Source organism: Amblyomma maculatum, chromosome 1 (assembly GCF_055883805.1).
Source record: "Amblyomma maculatum isolate TAMU_Amacu chromosome 1, ASM5588380v1, whole genome shotgun sequence".
In the NCBI taxonomy this organism is placed as follows: domain Eukaryota; kingdom Metazoa; phylum Arthropoda; class Arachnida; order Ixodida; family Ixodidae; genus Amblyomma; species Amblyomma maculatum.
In genome coordinates, this window is record NC_139344.1 from 227,069,396 (window position 1) to 227,094,618 (window position 25,223).

The 25,223-nt window shown below is 44.0% G+C and overlaps 2 long non-coding RNA genes across 2 annotated transcripts; one reads left to right on the top strand and one right to left on the bottom strand.

The window, feature by feature from the left end:
* Window positions 1-9,619: 9,619 nt before the first annotated feature.
* LOC146205783 (uncharacterized) lies at window positions 9,620-15,510 on the bottom strand. The gene is made up of 3 exons (XR_014704260.1): window positions 15,269-15,510; window positions 14,774-14,838; window positions 9,620-13,876 (listed from the first exon to the last, which is right to left on the bottom strand). It is a non-coding gene; the product is annotated as an uncharacterized LOC146205783 (long non-coding RNA).
* A 5,977-nt stretch (window positions 15,511-21,487) lies between these two features.
* Window positions 21,488-22,006, top strand: LOC146205784 (uncharacterized). Its single transcript, XR_014704256.1, has 3 exons — window positions 21,488-21,628; window positions 21,745-21,818; window positions 21,927-22,006. It is a non-coding gene; the product is annotated as an uncharacterized LOC146205784 (long non-coding RNA).
* Window positions 22,007-25,223: the final 3,217 nt, after the last annotated feature.

Here is a 25,223-nt window from a genome sequence, read left to right on the forward strand (position 1 = left end):
ACACAAAGTCTACAAGACCTTGTGTATAAAATGTCACCAACCAGCACGTAGCTGCCATGCCATCAGCAAAACCATGCGCCCAACTGCTCATTGCACACCGGCCAAAACTCTGCACTGCCTTTGGGCAAGTGGAAAACAGCTGCAAAGAATCTTAAAACCCATCCACCTTTTGATGATGATGATGATGATGGATTTTAATGGCGCAAGGGCGACTCAGGCCAAAGAGTGCCAAACTCAAGGTTAACGGTGTACTCAAGTTGATATAATGGAATAGTTGATTTTTCATGAAGGGATAAAGAACAGTGGTGTATAGGGCCTAAAAATGTATTCGCTCTGTAATATCGCTAAAAACAATGGTGTATAGGGCCTAAAATTCATTTGCGATATATAATGGATGCACAATGTATAAGTAGATGTATTAAAAGATCTCATCCGTCCTCTCAAGGAGGAGCGGGCTGAGACCCACGTCGATAAGAAATTTCATGTAAAAAGCCTACTTGTAATAAAAATTTAAGCACCTGTTTTAAAGGAAACATTGGGTTGTCGCCAATAAAAATGGATGGGTGTGCAGGTATTTGATGAGTGAACAAGGAGGGAAAATGACGTCTTCTTTCTGGTTCCAGTTGTGCACATATGATTAAAACATGAATGACAGTGAGTCGATCACCACATCTCGAGCAGTGTGGTGCAGGAGAGTTCGTTAAAAGGTATGAGTGTGTAGTATGTGTATGACCTATTCTCAGCCTGCACAAGGCTACTTCTTTGAATCTGTCTCTTTTGTCTGTAGTGTACCTGCCTATGATAGGTTTTATAGTGTGTAGTTTATTTTCAGTCGCTGTGTCCCATTCCTCTTGCCACTGTTGTCGAATTTTGTTTTTAATGTGTGGCTTGAGGTCCTGGTATATTATTTTGTCGATGTCTGTAGTATTTCGACAGGCAGCTGACACAGCAAGCCTATCAGCCGCCTCGTTACCCGGTATGCTACGGTGGCCTGGCACCCAGCAAAGTGTAATTTTAAGTTGTAATTTATGGGCAGTGATAAGGTTGTTAAATAGAGTATTCAGGACTGGGTTCTTATTGTGCCATTTCCAAGAAGTTAGGGAGGTTAAAACACTAAGGGAGTCTGTGTAGATGACCGATGACTGTATTTTGTTTTCTATAATGTGTCTCACAGCTAACAGGATACCGTGGGATTCTGCAGTAAATATACTTGTATGTCTGTTCAGTGTTTTTGTTAGTGAAAATTGTGGTCCATGTGCGGCACATGAGACTTGAGTCGACTTTGAAGCATCAGTGTAATACTCATTACAAATGTATTTTGCCTGCAGAGACATGAAGTGCTGTTGTATGGCTATAGGAAGGGCATGTTTTCCGACTTGAAGGAATGTTAGGTCGCAATTAACAGTGTGCATTTCCCACGGAGCGATGAAGTCTTTTATGGAAGTTGTATGGAGGCTGCCAACCGGGATGTCCAGATATTCAATATGAGTGGCTAATCTTATTGGGTATGGTGTTGTTAGTGACGGTTTTCTTGTGAAAAGTTCTGTGTTAGCTGTGTCAAGCAGGAGCCGGCGACAAGGATGGTCCAGTTGAGACAATATTTTGGTAGCATATCTTACAGCAGTAAATTGTCTTCTTCGCTGTAATGACCATCGGTTAGCCTCAACATAGAGGCTAGCAATTGGGCTAGTTCGAAAAGCACCTGTGGCAAGGCGAAGGCCAAGGTGGTGCACTGGATCGAGCATTTTTAGGGCAGAAGGTGATGCTGACCCGTAAACCATTGAGCCATAGTCAATACGAGACAAAACTACGCTATTCAGAAGGCTCAAGAGGCAGTCACGATCTGTGCCCCAGGACTGGTGGGACAGAATTTTTAGCAGGTTCATTGCCTTCAGACATTTTAATCTCAGCTGTTTTATGTGTGATATGAAGGAAAGCTTTTCATCAAAAACTACACCGAGAAATTTATGTTCTTTTTGAACTGCAAGGCTCTGACCACTCAGTGTAATGTTGGGCTCAGGTCTAATGCCACGCTGCTTAGTGAAAAGCACGCAGACGGTCTTTGCAGAGTTAAACTTAAACCCATTGTCGTTAGCCCATCTAGACAGTTTGTTGACGCCTAGTTGAATCTGGCGTTCACAGATGGCCAGGTTGCAAGATTTGAAACTTATCTGGACGTCATCGACATATAAAGAATAAGAGATGGTTCTTGGCAGCACGCCCTTTAGAGAGTTCATTTTAACAATAAAAAGCGTGCAGCTGAGGACACCACCTTGAGGGACACCATTTTCCTGTATAAACAGCTTCGAGTATGTATGGCCAACACGAACTTTGAAGGTCCGTTCAGACAAGTAGCTTTTTAACGTGTTCAACATGTTCCCTGTGATACCGAGAGAGAAGAGGTCGCGGATAATACCATAGCGCCATGTGGTATCATATGCTTTTTCAAGATCGAAAAAGACAGATAGACAGTGTTGTTTGTGTACAAAAGCATCCCTTGCATAGGACTCAAATGCAATGAGCTGATCGTCTGTTGATCGCCCAGCCCTAAAACCAGCTTGGTTTGTGTCAAGAAGGCCATTGTATTCTAGGAAGTGAACAAGACGACGGTTTACCATTTTTTCGAAAAGCTTGCATAAGCAACTGGTTAGGGCGATGGGCCGATAGCTAGCTGCAAGTGTGGGTTCTTTGCCAGATTTTAATATCGGGACAATGATTCTTCCTTCCATGCTTGAGGAAAGCGTCCTGTGGCCCATATTTTATTATACAGGCAGAGTAGGGTTTCGAGGCTGTCCACATGGAGGTGCCTGAACATTGCATATGTGATCCTGTCAGCACCAGCTGCTGTGTTCTTGCATGTCTCTAGTGCACTCTTCAGCTCCTGTAGTGTGAACGGGCTATTGTACCCTCCTGTGCATGGTCTCTTATCATGTATAGGTTTACTCTCTTCGGTCACCTTGTGCCGCAGAAAGGAATCTGTATAGTGTGCCGAGCTAAATATGTATTCAAAGTGTTTCCCTAGTGTGTCTGCTTGATGTTCTAGTGTGTCGCCACTAGTGCTGACAAGAGGTGTGAGAGTGTTATATCCTTTGAGTGCTCTTATTCTGTTGTAGACTTTGTGTGTGTCAGTATAAGAGTTCACAGACGAAAGGAACGAGGCCCAGCTTTCTCGCTTGGAGATGCGTCGAACACGCCTGCCATTTGCCTTTGCTCGCTTAAAGGCTATTAGGTTTTCGGCAGTGGGGTGTCGTCGCAAGTTCGACCATGCCTTGTTCTGAGCTTCACGAGCAGTCTTACATTCTGCATTCCACCAGGGTCTTCGTTTGTTTCGTGGCTTACTTGACGTTTGTGGGATGCATTTTTCTGCAGCTTCTATAATGTGCAGTGTTATCAAGCGCTGAGTTTCATCTACATATAGACCACTAATGGATGAACAAGGCAGTGATGAGTGTTCCCTGAACATCTTCCAGTTGGCTGCATTTTCTTTGAATTTTCTGGGATTCGACAAATTTTCATTTCCGTTCCCAGTATATTTTATTAAGATCGGAAAATGGTCACTTCCGTATAGGTTGTTAATGACAGTGCACTCTGTAGCTGCCAGGAACATCGAGGAGCCAATGGCTAGATCTATGGATGTGTAAGAGTTATGTGCTATATTGTAGTAAGTTGGCCGTTTCGTGTTTAGTAAGCATGATCCCGAGGACAATAAGAATTTTTCGATTAGAACACCTCGGGAGTCCGTTCTTGTACATCCCCATAATGGGTGGTGAGCATTAAAGTCTCCGACCAGCAACCAAGGTTCCGGAAATTGATCAATCAATTTTTCAAAACTTTCGCTACTTAGCTTATAAGTTGGAGCAATATACAGGGAACATACCGTTGTTATTTTACCATAAACTAAGCTTCTGATTGCCACTGCCTCTAAGTCTGTGTTGAGTGAGATGTTTCGAGAGGGGATTGATTTTTGTGTTACAATGGCAACGCCACCAGAGGAGTGAGAGCTGCCTTGCCTGTCGTTCCTGAATATATTATATTGCTTAAGGAAATTTGAGTCTGCTGGTTTTAAATGGGTTTCTTGCAGACAAAGTATGTTTGGTTGATAGTCCGCAAGAATTTCATATATATCATCTAAATTTTTAAAGAGTCCTCGACAGTTCCAATAAATGAGGAGCGCCATAATTAAAAGTTATTTAGGGGACAAGTTTAAACTTAGGTTTGTAGGTCCTTGGGACCTGTTATTGGGATTTTTCCCCTTCTTTTTCGCTCCAGTGAGCTTTGCCGCCTAGGCAGCTGGGGTGAAGAAGTTGTGTCCATCGCATCTTCAGATGCGGTGGACGACTGTGCAGAAAGCACAGGATTGTCAGTTTTAGGCCTCGATTCATGGGTCGAGGCCTTTGGGCCGGCTGACCTGGGGGTCCGCGCAGCCAGCTTTGCGGGTGGTGGTGGAGTAGCGCTAGCTGACTCCACCAAGGGCGCAGGTGGCGCTGCCCTGGAAGAACTGTGTGCTTCCTAGGCAGGTGCCGACGACCGCTGTGATGCCGCGCCCTGCTGCGTCACAACGGAGTAGTGTGGCTTTTGAGGAAGAGAAAGCCGCTTTCGTGCCTCTCCGTAAGATATGTTTTCGGTGACTTTCAGTGTAATTATTTCTTTTTCTTTTTTCCAGTACGGGCATGAGCGTGAATAAGCTGGGTGGTTACCTTCACAGTTTGAGCAGAGAAGCGGCTGTTCTTCGCAGTTGTCTGTAGAGTGTTCGTGCGAGGCACATTTTGCACATGTGAGTTGGCCACGGCAACTCTGAGAGCCATGGCCATATTTCTGACATTTGAAGCAACGGCGTGGGTTAGGGATGTAGGGCCTCAGTTTTATCTTTGTGTAGCCTACTTCGACAGATTCTGGGAGAGTGCTTGCAGCAAAGGTGAGTACAATGTGCTTTGTTTCTATCTCTTTGTTATCTCGTCTGATTTTTATCCGGTAAACATCTGTTACATTTTGTTCCTTCAGGCCTTCAAGAAGTTCTTGTTCACTCACGTACCTAAGGTCATCATCAGAGATGACTCCTCGGGCAGTGTTTAGTGATCGGTGCGGGCTAATCTGTACCGGTATTTCTCCAAATGATTCGACTGCACTTAGCTTCTGATACTGATGGTTGTATATTAATTCTAGTAGCAGGTCACCGTTTCCAAGTTTCTTTATCTTATAGCCCTGGCCAATGGCCTCAGTCAACGTTCGGGAAACAACAAATGGGGACACAAGTCGTGCAGTGATTTCCTCGTGGTCACTGTGGACCATGTGGAAACGAGGAAAGTTGTTTATGTTCTTTGAGAAGAACATGGTGGTCTCGGTGCGCCCCCTTTTAGAAGGAGGACGATCGGGGTTAAGGAGTTTAGATGCCATAAAAAAGTGTATTGTTCGGCTGCAGTGCCAGCCATCCACCATGGAGCCCAACGAGGGGACGGGACAGAAATTGTCAATTCCTGCCCACGCCAGCTGTACACCGTAACTATAACCCAATATGGCGTAACTCAGGGTAGCTAGCCACACAAGGTTAACCCTCGCCGCCTGGAAGTAGGAAGAAATGAAGAAGGTAAGAGAGGACTGGACAGTTCTAAGAAAGAAAATAGGAAAGTGAAAGATGGAGGGGAGAACAGGAAAAGGCGACTGCCGATTTCCCCCGGGTGGGTCAGCCCGGAGGTGCCGTCTACGTGAAGCTGGGGCCAAAGTGGTGTGTTGCCTCCGCCGAGGAGCCTTAAAGGTCCGAACACTCGGCATCGGCTCAACCACCAGGATCCCCTTTTCCCCGGACACGGCGATGCCACGCACGGCTAAGCTTGGGTGCTGGGGTCCGTGGTGTCGCACGGTACACCAAACATCTGCTTTAGCAGATGCCCCCTGCGGGCCCATCCACCTTTTGTTTCTATTTTAAGGTGCTATCATTTCTCCTGCTTCAATCATTCCTTTCGTTTTCAGGTGCGATTCCATAAACTGAACTTGTTTATGAATCACCCTAGATTCGAAAATGTGTTCAAACCTGCTGTCTATGAGGCAGCGCCTTCAGAATGCGCGGTGGCCAAAAATACTTTTGCAGCAGACTCGTAAATAACAGAGCTACAACCATCAAAACCGGTATGTTTCTCTCCTTCCCTTCCATCACCAAAGAGTCTCTCCCTCCTCCCTGGTTGACTAGCCTCCACAAGAGACAATACGCATAGGGCTGGTACATGTAGGCTCCCTAAATACGCGAAATGTGGAGCGCCATCTCTTAGTGCTTTGAGAAACTATGCCCGCCATGTTGGTTCGATCAACAAAATGAAAACGCTGCCCTGTGCTGGGTAAAAACAGCTACAAGAATGCATCAAATGCAGTCATTATGGCCCCGACTTTTACAGGCATTCTTTTTTTTCTTGCTGGTTGGTTTGCGAGGTTTAACGTCCAAAAGAGACTCAGGTATGAGAGACGCCATAGTGAAGGGCCCCGATAATTCCGACCACCTGGAGTTCTTTCTTTAAGGTGCACTGACATTGCACAAACACGGGTGCCTTGCTTTCTGCCTTCCATCAAAACGCTACCGCCTCAGCTTTTTTTTTTTCTAGCTTTCTGCTACCCAAGCACCACCAGTGACCTTTGTTTGAAGGTTGAGAAGTGAGCTTTGGCTCATCCAGCTACAATGCGAATAAGGAGGAGGAGGGGGAGAGGCTGAGCTCAATGGGTGGCCGAAGCATAGGTGCGAGGCCTCTGGCCTTTCTTAGGAAACCAAGCCCGTGCATGTATGGATGTTCCGTGTTTTCTGTATTCATGGTTATGCACGGTGTACCATGGCTGGATTCGAGTGGCGACGGTGCGCTCTTTACGACCTATGCATGGAGGGTGCTTCCTGTCTGCTACAGCTGCGAAATCGTGGCACTGTGTGGCATTGACGCGTCTACTCAGTGATGCCGTCATTTGGTGTGCAACAAGCTGGAAAAAAAAAAAAAAAGCGGAGGCTGGCCAAGCCTGCACTTTCACCCGGTTGTGATTCTTGCCAACGAGATGTCATGAACTTGAGCGTTCAGAGCGACCTGCAGTGATTTTTGCCGCTGTACTGAGAGTTATATATGATAGGTGTGCCGGCCGTGAGCCATCCTTACAGGCTCTGGCTGTGTATCAGCATCTTGCCGAAGAGCCAAAACCAGGAAAAAACTCGCATAAAATATAGCTAAATTATTGGAACAGAGTTCTCCATCACTCGGAAATTGATGAAAGGAAACACTGCAAGTTTTTCAAACTTGCAGGCGTGGGCACGTCGTTCAGAGGAAATAAAGTTCAAATGCGTGGCAGAAAACATACGTATGGGTCCGGACCGAAGGAAATACCAAAAGCACACTGTGGCCGAGAAGCTCAACTATTGTCATGAAGTTAGCTTCGTTACAAACTAGCCGCAGAGTTTAGCAACATAGGTGGCAGGCAAAGACAAGGGTCGGAAGGCTTTCCTACTATCCTATCCTTATATGAGGATGGTGATGAATGTCTCCTGTTATTTCGAGGTGATGCTGCGCACGCCTCAGAACAGGAAAAGCAGTTACAGTGAATGCGCTGTTCAAAGTGCACAAAAAGTGCAATAAGAGCAGGTTACCTTTTTTTTAAATTTGCACTAACAACTTAAAACAGGTCAACGACCAGCCTGACTTGCAGACACGTGAAGGTGCCCGAAATTTTGGTACATGTGCAGAAGCAGACAGAAATGTGCCCAAAAGCGAAAAGATGCCGTCACACTGGCATATCATTTGAAATAATGCATGTAGGCAAAACAGGTACTCCTCCTTGCTCGGCCACTAATTGTAACAGGCCTGGCAGAACAGGCCCGAGAGGCCGAAAATGTTCATGTGATAAATTCTGTGCTTCTGTAGCCATGTCAATGCATTTTTGACAGTTCCCCTCATATCACGAAGGAAACAAAGTTACAGCAGGAAGAAAAAAATCAGCTTTTGTGCAGCATAATGGGACTGACCTTACAATAATATGCTGCTACTTGCCTTACTGCAGACTGATAACCCAAATCACTGTTGTATTCAGACGGTAATTAGCACATGTTGCGCACTGTAAGAAATAAGACAAAGTAAGTATTACTACGATCAAAATAATACTGTTGCCTGAGCCTACACTGCACCGCTTTTGCGCACACAAAATTGAGACTACATAATTTCTCTAAGTATTTCGCTCACTCCGTAAACTGAACACTTGAACGCTTGAAGGCGCGAACGCAGGTGCGCACCGGGCGCCGCCACAGAAGCGAGTGGCCAGGGTTGGGTAAATCCTGCACTAACCTCACGGGGAAGAGAGCACTGCTTGCTTAGAAGAGCTGCCATTATATCTGCGGCGAATGCGCAGGCTGTATGAAAGTGCGCGCCGCTGCCACTTGAGTCCAGCCGTTGGTGTATGAATAGCACAGTGCACAGAACACGCTGAAGCATGCATAGACAAGGGCAAGAAACTAAAAGCCTTCTTTCTTGTGTGAGTGTATGCATGAGTGAAAACGAAATGCAAGACAAAAAAGTGCGTGACATCAGCAGACCAAGTGACACCCCTCGCCCATCAGTCAGAGAGAAACCAATGGATGCAGTATCTGTGGGTACCTCATCGACAAAGTTCGATGGCCAGCGCAAAGGATGAGAAGGTTTGGCTGTTTTAAAAGGACCATTAGCTTTGGTTTGCATTTTGTTGCTTTCCAGTGTGTGCATCGCTGCAGTATTTCGCAGAGACCATGTCCAACGCCTTATCGGGCTTGGTTAAAATGTCAGCCTGGTCAGTAGCCCTTGAATATGTTAGCTCTCTTAAATGAACAATCTGAAATAAGCAAGGACATAAGTTGTGCTGGCCATATTGTGGACTGCTTTCAAGACAATGTGTGTAATGCCAAATAATCTGAGAAGTTGAATAAACCGTTTGGGGTGCCCTGTTTTGTTTTCTAAATATGCATTGTAATACCATATAACACAGCTTGGCCACCCAACTTGTGCACACCAGCTAACACAAAGCTTTAGCTGTGCTACACTAATCCCTCTGTCACACAAACACTTCCGATCCTCATTGAACTCAATCTGCATTCAGGCTTTCAAGAAGGATTGAAGCATCCGGTGCTACACGAGCGTTTTCAGTCAGCATTGAGAAATTTCCTACGTGGTCAGTCGTCTGCTGTCAGTCGCAATGAGTCTCAAAAGGAAATTTAAGATTGGGGTAATGATTGCACGATTTCAGTGTACACAGCAGCATTCCGCTTTTGGCGCCTCAGGTCATCTAACCTATCTTCCCAGCGGTCAAGTGCTACAGTGCAGTTTCTCTTCCACTCCACAGTTTCCACACTGACGCAGTCGAAGAGAACGCCACCTTAGCTTCCACTGGCGGTGGACTACGGTGTCAATATTATAAAATTAGCCGTTCTACGAATGTTCTATCATGCCTTTTAATACATTTATGTGTTATTATGTGCAGTTCTATTGCATTTATTCGTTTTTCAAGTTTTAGAGCTCGTTGATGACGAGGGTGTCAATGACCGCTTTTGAGTGTGCTTGAAATCTCGAGAGCGATTGAGGAAGCAACCTTGAGTCAAGCAGGCTCGAGCTCAACTGCACTTGACAGTTGCCGTGTGACAACCTCGATCTACAATGAGTTGAATGTAGATCCAGTTCAATGAGGATCGAAACTGTTCGTATGAGAGCAGTTTAACTCGCATCTTGCAGGAACAAGCAATCTATATACACCTTTCCAATAAGTTACTCGGTGCCACCATATTGTTCGCTCCTCCTCTCTGGACTGCTGCAAACCGGCTCTGCTTCCACTGTGCTAGCGCCAAATGCACAAAGCAGTCCAGCAGGTAATATGGTGACACCCCGTGACCACTTATTGGAAAGGTGCACACTACTATGACTATGCTACAGTATGCTAAGGAAGTGAACACACAAAAAAAGCCAGGCAATCATGTTACTCTGGTAACGAATGTTTAATTGTGGCTGGCCTTGCATATGGCGGGCAGTAATGCATGTACCCCTGTCTTCGGACAGGACAGCAGGGTTGTAAGCATCTCCAGCAAACACTGTGCGGATGTTCGTTTTGTTATAAAAATTTAGGAGACACTTGAGATCTGTCTTAGTATAGCATGGTAGCGTCAACAGCTCCCATCTGCAGCTTCCCTCAAAGATCCTTGATCGCATACATGCACCTTGCTATTTTATAAATGAAGTCTTTAAAGAACTTTGCTGCAACCTACAAAAAAAAAAAAAAAAAAAAAAAAATGTAGGAAGTGCTTAAGAGCTCTAAGATCGCTAAGGCGAACACAACCCGGCACCAGAATTAGAATATGTGACTAATAAGTATGGTGCAGGGAATGCAGCCTTATAGTTACGCACGTCAAATGACAGATCGAATACCACACGCCCATCCTCCGAGGTCCTGTGAATAAGCGCATAAGTGGCCCGCGTATGCATGGGGTTGCCAGTACCCTCTTTGTCACCTCTCTGCAGCGGTTTGCACAGCCAGGATGCCTCCTTTCCTCCTCTCTGCAACGCGGCAACAGAGCACGCACCTGCCAGAGCTCTTCACACGCAAGTTCCAGTATGAAGGACGTTTCTTGATGACAATTTCTGATCACACTTTCTGTACATGACGCACATGAGCCAATTAAAATACAGCTATTTAAATGCCCTCTAGACACGTGAATATTATGAATATAAGCATAATACATAAGATAAATTCTCAGCACTGGGTAAAATATTCACAAAGTATTGTGAAACATGAATATAAAATCAAGAAATTGTAATAAAATCTTGAGGATATGCAAAAGGCAGAAAAATGGTCATTTCTTAAACTACAGCTTGCAAATGAAGCTTTTTTTTTTTGCCTCAACTCCTTCAGCACCATGTAATTTGTTTATTAAATGAAATATTTACACAATCTTGCTATTAGATAATACTAAAATGCAGGTATTTAGATGCTCAATTAAATAAATGCCCATGTTTTTGTTTTGGCTTTATACATAGCATAAAAAACTTTTTCTCCGAAATTTGCAGAAAAAATCCAAACAGTGAAAGAAAAGGGGGCATGAATATCAAAATAAGACAGCAAGAAAAATAATTCAGAATACTAAAAATATGCTACACTGCCTCTTTTATTACTAGTTTAGGTTCTGAAGTTCATTTTGAAGGTGTGCTGTTCTCTCAGAAATATAGCTAAGTTGCTGAAAACACCCATTTTTATGCTCGGCCTTGTTCTACTCATTTTACAGTTTATAGTATTGGCATTTCCAAACCTTTCAGGATTTATGACTGAATTATTTGGTGACATGTTTTCCAGAAGGTGGGAGAGTTTGCCATAAAATTTGAAAATCTGCAATAGAAGCTTGGTGTTCAAACTCCACTGAATTTGCTTGAAGAAGTTCCACACTTGAAGTTCTGGAGAAGCCATATCAAGTAGTACCAAGCTTTCATTACTGCTGAAACCCAGCGAATGGAAACAGAACATTGGGAACACAAAATGAGCATGTGTAACTGACCAAGTGTGATCAGAGATTGAAACTAAGCTTTTCTTGGCCACTAGCTGAAGTCCGAGGCTGACATTTGACTGATTCATCATCTGAGTTGAACTGAGAGCTAGTAAAATTGTCTTCAAGAGACTTCGCTACTACTCTCATAAACAGAAAACTATAGTAGAAGCAGCAGAATCGTGTGAATGGCGCCAAAGACCTCTTTATTTCAAATAATTTTTTAAATGTCACACTGTGCCAGAAAGAACAAAAAAAAATAAATAAAAAATAAACAAGCTGCACACAAACAGAAACTATGGTTGCCACAATAGCCCCACTGCGGTAGTGCAGTGGTTAAGATGCTAGATTACTGTGCCGGAGTACCCATGTCCAAACCCGATCGCTGGCGGCTGCTTTCGATGCAAACGAAGTGGCACCCATGTGCTTTGTGATGTCAGCGCGCGTTAAAGATCCCTAGGTGGTCAAAATTACTCCATAGACCTCCACTACAGCACCCATTTCTGTCTTTCCACTTTGACTCCCTCCTCCCTTCCCTTACGGCACAGTTCAGGTGCCCACAGAAACAAGTGACAGATTCTGTGCCTTTTCCATTCCTGTGAACTAATTACTATAATTACTTTTGTCATACTATCTGCCTAAATGGGGCTACATGTTTCAAATACATAAATTTACGTCTGCCAGTGTGTGAGAACGATCAATCATATATGAACGATTGGCATAAAGCAGTCCTGAAAGGTATAAGCCCTAATCCCTTAATTTGTGCCGGTATTATCTCACACACAATCATCAGCATACAACCATAATCTACCACATTGTGCCTAAGACCACCCAACATGGGTATAAAGCTCTGTTTTAACAAAGCTGTATGAACATGGAGTAGCATGTCTGATACTAGATCCAAGGGTCTCGGATGGTTCTATTCCACCTCAACCTCTCACCTCAAAGGAGCTGCCTGAGTTAGCAGCTCCAGATAGCGTCGTCCTCTCTTTTCTCGATCCTTTGTCTCTTTTGCGCTTTTACACAATATGAGCTCCAGCCAGTTCGGCCATATCATGTGGCCTCATGACATCGCAGAACCAGACAACCAATCAGTGCATGGCCATGTCACCTGCCAAAGGCATGGTTGTGATTTTTCTCAAGGGTGACGCCTTTTACGCTACCGCAATAAAGCAACTATTCTAAAATAAGTCACTTCTTGTGGAGCACTTTTCACTACTGCTGCTGCATTGTATGATATGGCAAATTATGTCCCTTCTGTAAAGAGCAGTTTGTTTGCACAGCCTCCTATCCGATGTGGATGTAGGCTACAATCCAGCACACAACAGCAGCAGGGCAGACACATTAAAAAACATGGCAGCCCTTACGAAAGCCAGCTGCTCCTTCAGCTGATAGAAAGTCCAAGATTTTCCCAATTCTATTATCTTGTAGGCAATGGACAATAACCCGATCAGTTTAAGTTTGCAAGTGCTTGACTGCCCCTTTCTTATAGATTATGGTACTGTTAGGATCCTTCCAAGATTTCAATACACTTGAGGTCGTGAGGCACTACACACACAAAGCAAGCAGTTTTTCTAGCACAATCTCCCTACCACTCTTCAAAGATCTGCAGTTGCCTATCCATACCAGCCGATTTACCCCTTTGCATTACTTCTAAGGCTTTTTTACTTCCTCCATGACCAGCATGACGTACAACCTGCTCACATTACTGCCCGTCATCCTGACTGCTTCAGCTGCTGCTGTGACTGCTTCAGGGCAATGTCATCAGCAAATTGCAGATTACTGAGGTATTCTGTATCTACCCTCATCCCTGAAGGCATGTCACCTAGCACATAGTACAATAGATGCTGTCAAGAGAGTACAAGTGGCTGATTCCATGCCAAGTTACCTAAGACAATGCCATGTTCTAGACACCATAACACACGGATAACTTTTTCTCGGAGAACCACAGCTGTGTTACCTCCACAAGGGATCAAGTTTTCTTCTATATGACATCTCTCCAATAAATGTCAGGCCTGTTCAGGTATTAATCTGTTACTTTAATTCGCAAGGCTAGAAGCTAGACTGGCAAAAAATTGCAGTCACACATTTGTGCTTCCCACCTCCCCCCACTGCAAATCATGTGTTCCAAACCACCCAGAATGATTTTCAAATAATAGAATATCAGCAAATTCAAGGGATTACACAAGATTAAATACATTGCAAGCAAGGTGTTTTAAACTTAACTGGGAGCACGCTCTAAACCTGTGGAAGCAGTGGAGAGTATCCATTTGGTCACGCCAGTCGCAGCTCACTGCACTACTGAGGTGGCGGTGTAATCGAACTGGCGGAGGGAACTCGTTCGTCGGCACCAAGAATTCGTTGCCTCTGCAAATGTAAATAAATGAGAGTAATACTGCAATTACATTTAGTTTGCATAAATTCAGCAAACTCACTCACAATAGAATTTGGTTTGAGCAAAGCAAGTGAGAGTGCCTGCTGCAGAAGGAAAAAGGTAGTAATGAGACTGGCTGTCAATGCTAGCACAAATACAAATATTTAGAACACTTACAAAACACTGAAATAGCAACAAAGAGAATCTAAGTTAAATCACTTGTGCAGTAAGTGCCCAATATGCTGCGGCTTGCATGGAACTGCAATGGAGAGTGCTTATAGCAGCAACTGCCAAGCTCTTTGACAGGATTACGAGGTACTCGCAATGGTGCCTCACTCTCCCACAAAACATGCTAGCTCAGATTAATTATTGCTCTGTTTTCAAATAAGCTGTCAATGGCCTTGGCAGCAGCTTGAAGCCAAGCACTGCCAACTATTCATGTTGGAGCAGGCAAAAGATATATATATTAGGGAACTCTGCGGTAGCAACATGCATCCAAAGTGTTAAATCTATATAAACAAGCTCAGTGAGTTCCACCAATGCAGTTATTTCGGCAGTAAAAAGAGAGATATTGTCACAGGCATGAACCTATGCTAGCTGAGGAGTATTGAGGTCACCCTCATTGCTGCATACACCGAAAAAAGTGAGTACTTGACAGTGGAAGGTCTGAGCAAATAAGCACAGGAATTCGGTCATGTATATAACCATACTTTTGTAGCCATTTCATGCTGTGCAGTAGGCTTGTTGCACTTCGAGGCTCATTCCGCACAGGGCCAACTCACGTTTAAACCATCTCTCAGCTGGCCAGCAACCCCCCTTTATCAGTCCGCAGATATACTCATGTATTGCAGCACTACCACGTATGGTCTGTACAGATGAGTGCCACTTACCTTCCAACAGTTTTCCGAAAGAAGCCCGACATTTTCTGTGGGCTGAGCCGCTCCATCGGTTGAAGCTGCGAGGAAGGCAATAAAACCTCCTGATTGTAAACCAGCGAGTTCACGCTGGCGCACGCAAAAATGCCTTATACTGCCCAAACAAATATAAGCGAACTCAGAAATAGTTTTACGTTATCTTTCAGTCGCCTCATATGTCCCAATACTCCAGTGCATCCGGAAGACAACAGCAACCGGCGACCGATCGGTACACAGCAGCAGTTATGGAAGTTGTTCCAAGCGCAATGAAACGAGATCGTGGACGCCATTACGCAGTCTCCTCACGCCTTCGCCCGGAGACCGTCGCGCGATTACGCCGCGTCAATAATTGAGGCTAACGCATGCTTGCGCTGCCGAGCAAAAACTCGTTAAAGAAGCTGCAAGGAAGGCGATGGCGGAAAGACTACAAATGCTTTACTTAGAGTTCGCGGGCATGTATGTACGACTCACCGCAGTCAGAAGGCCGCAAATAGGACTGCACCGAAGGCTGCGCCCTTGAATTTAAGGCTATAATTCACGAACTGAATTCGCATATCACCGAGTTTGCATCTACCGGGATGATGGCCCGCCAACTGCAGCAGACCGACGCATGAAAGACAACCTAGGGTGCCTAGGGCTCGCAAAGCGCAAATGCTCGTTGTCTGAAAAGCGCGCCAGTCTTCCTTCTTTGGGCCATACCGCCATACTTTGGGCGACTCAGTGAGCATCTGGGTTTGAGGCCCGTCCAGAAGGGCGAGACTAAAACCCGCCATGAATAGGGTTTTTTCGGCTAAAAGTTTGTCCCTAGATTTCCCCAAACGCATTGAACGCCATGTTTTTACAAAGTACCTAAATGTTGACTATTATGTGCCTAGTTGAGTCTGAATTTGTCCCCAGATTTGAGGCGGGCTGGCGGGCTTTTCTTTTTTTTTCGGCCGTCGTCGGCGCATTCGGGCAGTGTTTGTATAGTGTTCTAGAATTGAACACTATAGTGTTTGTAAAGTCTCTCAGTTTATTGGCGTGGTTTTGCTGCAGCGGAGGTAGTGCAACGCACCCTCATTAAACCATTGCAGGCAGTGCATTAAACCATTCAACTGCAAAAGTCGGACGTTCGATTCATGGGTACCGAGCAAATTTGCGATGTCTGCGTCAACGATCTGACATCGGCCGTCGCTTCTCACGTAAGCCATTGTCATTGCTGTTGTTTTTTGACATAGTGCGCTGAGTGCAGCGGTAGGTGGGTGTCGTGTCCATTTTTGTCCGCGAAATCAATGCGAGAGGTGTCATTCAGCAGTGAATTAAGGTAAACAGCAACCCGGTACTTAATTGTTTTTGAGCTTGCAGATATGACAGATCGAAATTAGCGTGCAATTTGTCAATTACTTATATCTCTGTGGCATGGATGCCACCTTCTAGCTTTGGAAAGCAATCTGGAGACGGTGCAAAACTCGCGTGTTTTATCAGAACATGTATCGATATATAAGCAGTATAGCAAAAATGACTTTGGAAGGAATGAAATTGTTTCCAACAAAGCTTTGCGCAAATACATTTTATTTTTCTGTCAGGAACTTGCGACAATGCTACACGACAACGTAGGCACTATACTGTGTCAGCTTGCTGCTTATCTGATTCTAATTTAAGATGATTAGCATTAGCAGCATTTGTTGTTTTAGTGGTTATTTTATTACATATACAAAAGGAAAGAAAAGATGTTTGCCAGCCCCGGTATCTGATATCTGAAGCACCTGAACAGGGGCGGTGGAATTAAAGGGATAGCGAGGAAGGGGTAGAGGAAATCAGAGAGGTGAATGATAGGGAGAAAGGACAGGGTAGGTAAAAATAAAAAGTATATATATACACTATGACACAATATACAGTAGTTCGCTTGAGGCCCAGAGTAACGAATGCAGCGAGCTGCCAAAATGCGGCCAGGAAGGTAGCTTGCTTAACTTCCTTCAGGTCACTTGCAGCTGCCTTGTTACTGTATACGTGTTAGTAGACTTTAAACTTGGGCTGATATCTCATATGCAACGCTGCTTTGTAGAGCACTCACTTCATTTCAGTGTTTACATGTGTCTATGCCATTTTTTGTTTTTACTTTCAGCAGTCTTGGAGACGCAGCCGCTCGTTTATTCTGGACAACTTTCGCATCCTTGGCTCCCTACATGTACAGTACATGTACCAAGGTATATATATGTGCATTATATTCAGTATTTTCATTTTATTTTTCAGTGCATGAGTATCGTTTCTGCTATGGATAGCAATTTGTTAAGTGACTGAAAAACATTTATAGCAACAATTAAAACATATGAGTGTCAATCTGTGAGGCCACATTGTTGCCATTGTCGTTGGTATCGTCTGGACATGCCACACCCTATACCCAATGAATTACCTGCATAGTCATTCCACCAAACTGAAATTGAATCTGGGTTGCAATACACACTTATACGCTATAATACCCCAGCGCTCAACCCAACACTACGTCTCGTAACTGCCACACTTGTTGGCTGCTTACTGCACCGAGCTACTCCAGCACTTACTGTTAGCACTACACACCCATATATATTTTTTATTTATTTATTTATTTCAAATACCCTAAGGGCCTTTGCGGGCATTACATAGGGAGGGGGGATTTATCAAATAAACACAAATAACTTACAATACAAGCAAAGAAAAAGCTGTAAGCAGAAATAGGTGCACAAAAAACCATGAACAATTTATGCAGTGACATCTAGATGCTAGAATCTAAGAAAGAAGACATCTAGAATGCGAGCAGTTAGGGATAAGAGTAGATGGAGAATACCTCAGTAATCTGCGATTTGCTGATGACATTGCCTTGCTAAGTAACTCAGGGGATGAATTGCAAAAAATGATGACCTAGACAGGAAAAGTAAAAAAGTAGGCTTGAAAATCAATATGCAGAAGACTAAGGTAATGTTTAATAGCCTTGGGAAGGAAAAACAGTTTACGTTAGGTAGCGAAGCACTGAAGTAGTAGGCGAATATATCTATTTAGGGCAGGTAGTAACAGCAGATCCGGACCATGAAAGGGAAATAACAAGGAGAATAAGACTGGGATTGAGCACATTTGGCAAGTACTCCCAGATTATGACTAGTAGTTTATCGGTATCGCTCAAGAGGAAAGCATACAACAGTTGCATCTTACCTGTACTTACCTATGGGACTGAAACGTGGAAGCTAACAAAGAGGGTTCTACTAAAGTTGAGGACAACGCAGAGGGCTATGGAAAGAAAAATGGTAGGGGTAATGTTAAGAGATAGGAAGCGTGCAGAGTGGGTCAGAGAAATAACTCGTCACTGACATTCTAATGGAAATCAAGAAGAAGAAATGGGCATGGGTAGGACATGTAGCGCGAGGAAAGGATAAGTGATGGTCGCTTTGGGCAACAAACTGGATTCCAAGCGGAGGAAAGCGTAGCAGGGGGCGGACGAGATTGCAGGGGTCAAGTGGATGCAGCTCGCACAGGACCGCGTTAATTGGAGGAATATGGGAGAGGCCTTCGCCCTGCAGTGGGTATAGTCAGGCTGAGGATGATGATGATGATCTAGATGCCTAAATTAGCAATACCTCATGGTATAGACATCCGCTCACTTGTCCTTGTTGTCATCCGTGGCTTGGGCTTGCAACCTCCGACTGCTTGCTCCTCCACACCCTCGTAGGATAGTCGTGCATGGCGTGTGAGTGCCGTAGATATGAACCAGTATCCTTCAATGCTCTAACCTCACCCAGTATTATTGAGCACTAGACTGGCTTCAGCATTTTGCGCTGCCCTAGCTTAAGCATCTGTTGCGAAATTAAATATTAGCAGCCACATTCTCCTGATGTTATTCTTGCTTTAAATGGACATCAGTATACAGAACAACAGAATGATGATGGGAAATCGTATTTCCGCAGATACAACACGAATGGAGTTTTAGGCCTCTGGAAAGCTTTAGATAAATATTTAACTTGATCTCAAACAGTTCAGGCCTGCCATAGTCAAGCCCCCACTTCGCTAAAAAAAGAAAAGCAAACAAACAGCAACTGCACGCTAAAATGCAAATGCATATGGATAAATTGACGTCATTTGAGAGGCTACACATTTCACATTCATGCGACGCAATCGTGCGCAGCCACTGTCACTTCCTTGATACTATGGCAGGCCTGACCTGCTCATTGTGCCTTACGTTCCCTATTCCTGTGAACTGTTTCAAAGCTTTCTCCTTGTCAGCGGCTTGTGTCACCTTCTTCCCACGCTTACAGCCACTTTTGCCCTTGCATGCAACATGCTTGATTCCATGACCTTGAAAAGGCAATTTGTAAATATGTTGTAAGGCACAATGCTTTGGTGTTATACTGCTACACTTGTCTGTTTATTTGTTTATCTGTTATGTCTGGGCAAGTTCTGTTATGTCTTTTTTTTTTTTGTCCTACTGTTATATGTGCAGAGCACTGTTATATGGGCTTGGTTTTTCCATAACCACTTCTCTTGATGTCATGCGACTCGAGATGCTTGGGGCATTAAACCCCATAAACGAGTTACCAACCAACCGTCTCTTGGCACTAGCCTGATTTCTTTTATTCCACAGTTTTTCAGTGGCAAGAAAGCATGCTGTCATCAGTCTCTCCTTCCTCCATCCTTTTGATCGCTATGTGGTTATTTCTTTCCCTGTATCATATAAGGGGGACACTCTCCTATGTATAGATAAATCAGCAACCGTGCGGTACCCACTTATTGCAACATTCGTAACAAAACATATTCACTGCAGCTTAAATGTGGTGCTGTCATTATATCATAAGCAGAACAGGCTTCTCGGCACCCCTGCTCCTGACCTGAAGCTTCGGATTCTACACGGCCTACCCCGTGAAGCAACTTTGCTGTGCTGCCTGTGGGTTGGTGTAGCGTTCACAAATTCTAATTCGTTTGTGATAGGTATGGCTAATAGCCCTGCATGTGCAACCTGTGGGTCTGACGAGACTATAGGCCACATTCTTTGCGAGTGGACTACATACAATGTCTCTTGCCCTGCACTAGAGTGTCTATATGGACACCCTCTGACAGAAATCAAGATTATATGCCATTGGCTGCGGCGATTATATGCCAAGATTATATGCCATTGGCTGCGGTGAAGACCTCCCAGGCACTGCTCTGCTTCATGAAAACCACGGGCCTGATCGGTAGACTGTGATTTTGCTGCGATGCGACGTGATATGGCTGTGATGTGACAGTACTGACTTCATATTTCTGTAACTTTCTTTTACCCATCACTTTTATATCCACTTACCCCCTTCCCCCAGTGCAGAGTAGCAAACCGGTTTCTTCTTCGGTTAACCTCCCTGCCTTTCCTCCTCTTCCAACACCCCTGCCTATAGTTACACTCAGGTGCACTCAGAACTTGCCTGTGCAATGAACCTAAACCTGAAGTTGCAAACCAAGATGAGGTGAAAAGCAACATAAAGTACTGCAGTTCATGGTCAAGACTTTTATAGAGACTCCAATTATAGCTTGATTCAACGGCAAGTATCGAAGGCTGTTTGCTATGCAGCACGCACGGTGTGGATGTTCTTGATTGCATACAGCTTCCAAATTTATTAAACTGTCACCACATAGAAACGAAAGAATGCGTCATTCCAAGCATTTAGTCGAGTATCGAGCACACTGTGATACGTTCTCCTTCTTTCCCCTGGCGGTCCGCGAATGGAATGGTTTAGCCGATGAAGTGGTTAATTGCTCATCACTAGATGGGTTCAGTTCACGGCTGGCAATTGTTCCTTGAGTACCCTATATATGTGTAGCCTGACCTCTGTACAAATATAGTGAAACATGTGTCTTCAGTGTGATTATATTGTATCATATCCTTCTTTTCCATTTCTTGTTCCACACTGCCATATAGAATTATATAAAAATTAGACAACTGTGGATTGTCAGTATTCCTGTCATTTGCTGTTTCTATATTATGCCCCAAACCTGCAACAGCCTCCAAAAGGAGGCTAGCAGTATGTATGAAATAAAATAAACCAGTTTAGAAAGCTTGTGCCTTACCTTGCTTTTTGGACGGAACACAAGTTCTCTGGCCATACAGGATCTGCAACTGCTATGGAGGGTCGCACGGACAAGCTAGGCGCTGTGCGATCAGTTCATGTTTCATTGTCAGTATATTTTATGTATATACTAAGGGATACCCTTTTTTTTTTTCTCACTGTGGCCAAGGCCAGACAGGAAAGGAAAGAGGACAGCCATGGTCCTCTTGCCTTGTGGAAGGCGAGGGGACGGGTGAAAGGGATAAATTGAAGAGAAAGTGTAAGGTCACTAGGGGTGAGTTGGCTCCTTTTCCAAGGCTAGGGAACAGTAGCCTATCTTACCTTTTCTGCCTAGCCTTGGCCACACTGCCATAAGTTGTCTCCGAGTGTAATTGAAGTCGAAAAGGACTATTAGTGGGATTTGTTTTTATGCTATGCATGGCGTAAATTTTTTTTCGTAGACAAATTGAATCTCCCTTTCATGCCTGGCGTCTGCCTATAAACTCGTCGATTTGCGCCTAATTTAAGCGAAAAGCGCCACCCTTCTGCCCAAATTAAATTTTCAAAATTCGCGGCCATTATCATCATTATCGTTTTTGTAGCGTCTCGCGCCATCTGTTGTGTATGTACACCAAAAAAAAAAAGAAAAAAAAAACATTCAAGATGGCTGCCTTCATGTTTTGCGCTGAGACGCATAAGTGACAGTCTTTTTTGAAGATTTCTTGTCCTGAATGTTTACCCATAACAAAGTTTCACGGTCCTCGCTAATAAATAACACGTCCCGCATCCAAGGTGCTGCTTTTTCTTGCAGGTAAGGACATAAGACGTCAAAGGGCCGCCGCACGTCCTCGCGACGGCGCGATTGTTATGTTGCGTTTTGTTGCGCCGGTTGTTTGTGCTTTATGAAAATTATATCTTTGTGCTTAGGTTCAGAAGTGTGCACCTAAGTGCCAAGGAATGGGTGACGCCGGGATTAAGGAGGTTGAATCAGGACAAAAAATGTAGGCTTTTCTCTGGCTGTCCAAACTCTATTCTGATCTGCTTACCGCTGTTTTTGCCCGAATTCCGTCGCTTTTAATATACTTTATTAACCTTTTTTCCTCGCCCAGCACATTGATGAGCACGGCGGCTACGTAGGGCCCATCGCACGGTATTCGAGGGAACTGCTCTTGATGGCATAGAATGCCACCATGGTAGGGAAGATTTCTCCTTTGGCTACTGCTCTTGTCTTCACCCCTCGCTTTGTTGATAACATTCGAAACGGCACCGCATTTTCATTTACCTTATGGAATGAAAAACGCAAGCGGTTTAACTACTACCGAGGCACTTTTTTTGTGCGGCTTCTGAATGTTTGCTTCTGAGTGTTCTTTGCTAGAAGCTCTCCGGCACCGATGCTTGCTGCTTGTGCTAATGGAACGGTAGAAGTAGTGTGGCGTTCACGGTTTACATTGCTTGAAAGCAGTTTTATCTAGTGAACACTTCGCAGACTTGCAGTTTGTGTCAGCAATACGGCTATTTAATGCAGCAAAATAGAGAAATATTAATGCCTTTGTCATGAGGCGAGCCCAAGCTTTTAAGAATGGAATTATCTAGTGGTTGCATAGCGTTTGACCCAACAGTCAGGCAGATGACTCCACAGGCTGAGAATATTTAGTCGGCCATTTCCTTTCCTGTCCTGTGTACGTACCCTCTCACTATTTTGTAATGTTGGTAATTTCCTACACCTAGAATAAAGCAGCTTGTGCTTTGCCCTGTGAACCATTTAACATCTCGTATTCTAGACCTGCTCAGCACGAGTGCCAATGCTTTTTTGTGGATAGTGCACCAATCAGGCCAGTAGAAGACTTTACTGCCAAATAGTGTCATAAGCTTGAGCTTATTGAAGGCACTGTGCAGCTGAAAAAAGCCATTTAACAATCGCCATTCCTTGCAACTTTCAGGCTCCAGGGTGTTTCCGAAATGCAAATTTATTGAAGAACCCTGGCTAGTTTTGTTCAAGCTTGGCTGTGGGCTAGAGTGCATCATTTTAAATGATGCACATTAGCCAGCTGGCAAACTTGCACTGCAATAATTTGCACAATGCTAACGAATTAGGAACAGCCCAACAGCTTGAGTAAGCTTGAAGCATGCAATAAAAATGGATTCTTCACAGTTAAGCAAGGTGCGAAACTTTTGATTATCGGTTTTCAGATGGGCATCTTATGCACAACAGCTATGCAGGAAACATGGATTTCATGTTTGGCGAAAGGAATTTTGGCTTTGTACACATCTTTGAATGAAGCTGAGCATTGGGGTTTTCAAAATGCATCATTTCATTTTTTGCATGTGCAGCTTTGTTGGCAAGCTTAACCTTAGCTTTGGAAACGGGTGCCGGCTTTGTCACTGCAGCCTCCTTGCACACAGCGCAGGTTGTGCACAAATGTTGCTTGTTTGCAAGGCAAAATCTTGTAGAAAATGTTTCTACACCTGAACTTAAGCCTACAGGTACACCAGCTGGGAAAACTTTTCATGCCGTGGATCTGTTTTCAGCCATGTTCACTTGTACCCTGCTGCGGTGATAAGAGAGCTTGATTGCTGATCCCAAGGATACAGGTTTACTCTCAGCTGCGGTGGCAGCTGATGGAGGCGAAATGCAAGGCGGCTTTGTACTTTGCGATGTCAGTGCACATAAAAGCCCCAGGTGGTCAGAATTTTCTGGAGCTGTCCACTACAGCATCCCTCATAGCCAATAGACATTAAACCCCATAAACCGAACAGAACACTTGTCAACTGTAAACTTCCATGAGGAGAAAACAATCTATGCAGCTCAAAAGCAGGCCCTGTGGCTGCAGACAGTTCACTGAAATGTACATGCGAAATTAATTGCAAAATAAAGTACAATCCCTTTGTGCACGTTACATAAGGCATTGCAATCCAAGGCAAGCACAGATGGTGGAGGTAGGTGCAGCGTATGTCTAGTTATCAACAGGCAGTATTTCTGTGCATATCAGCAAAGTATATGGGGTTTTATTTCCAGGCTGTAGGAGGGCCACAATTTTAGCCTCTTGAGAACCTTTATTGTGCACTACTAATACTGCTGCATATCATACGGGCATTTTCGCATATTGCCTCTATTGAAGCAGCATCACTTTTCTATGTAAAAGTGAATATTCTAGTGTCTCATTGCAGGTCTGCAATAATCATTGTAAAAATGTTGAGAATCTTTCAGACGACTGTGTACAAACTTGACTAACTACACATAACTTTCCGCATCCACAAAACCATATGCTGGCTTAGTCCTTTATCTCAGAGCTTCATTTGTCATAGGCAATTGTGGCAGTATTGCCAGTGACAAGTGGCACTTGTCCAACCTGCTCTTACATTGCTTGCACTGCCAGTGAAAAAGGAATAGATTTGGTAAATACATTGATTGCATTTTCAACTCTACAGAGCCATAGTTATCCATGGAAAAAAAATGCGCATTTCAGTCTTTAGCACACATTTTTGGCATGACAAAAGTCATTTCATGATAGTGCCACACACAAAGAGTGCCGGTGGCGGTGATGCCTCAACAAAAAAAGAGCTCTTTCGTAAAGTAGTTCAGGCAGCAGCTTCGCTGACAATCTAGAATTTGTACCTGACAGTTACTCTGACCCCGTTTGCGATGTGCATAAAGTGGTAAAAAAAAGAAAAAAAAAGAAAAGATGGCGAAGTGACAGCATGCTTTACTAATGAAGGAAACTTTTTAGAATTAGAATGGTATGAAAAACATTACAACTAAACCTGGCGATGTTAGTATGTTTTTCGAGAGTTAATTTGGTGGTTACAGGGTTAACGTGCAGCTAACTTCATATAATTAGCATCAATTAAATGCTGTGTATCTTGGGGACTATCATTAACAATGTCATTAAACATACAAAATACGTAGGCACCTTTTATTCAGATAGCATTTGTATACAAAATCAAAAGCACCATGGCAATGTCAGAAGCAGCTTAGGCATATAAGCACAGCCTATTTTGAACATGATGTGGAACAGGTTCCTTAGCCCTCATATTTTTCAAAGTCTGCTAACAAACAGATGTGCATTTGCAAAACCCTGCATGGTATGCAGATGAGCCATTCCTGCCACTAACAAAATGAGCCACTTCACAGATTTCCATATGGTCCTTCCAGGCTTTGAACTCTGCAAAAAGAAAGATTTTCCAAGTTGTCAAAAGTGAGTCTCAAAAAAAGACAGCAAGAAACAGAACTCTTGTAGACTGGAAAATACAAAATACAAAAAGAAATACAGGTATTGCCAACACCAGCGGATTGCACAAGTAAACTGCGCATGTTGACATCAATTTTTGGAAGCAGATTTCAGCCATCAGCCATAACTACTGCTGGATGAATGTCAACATATCCAAAATGAGCTAGATAACTTCTT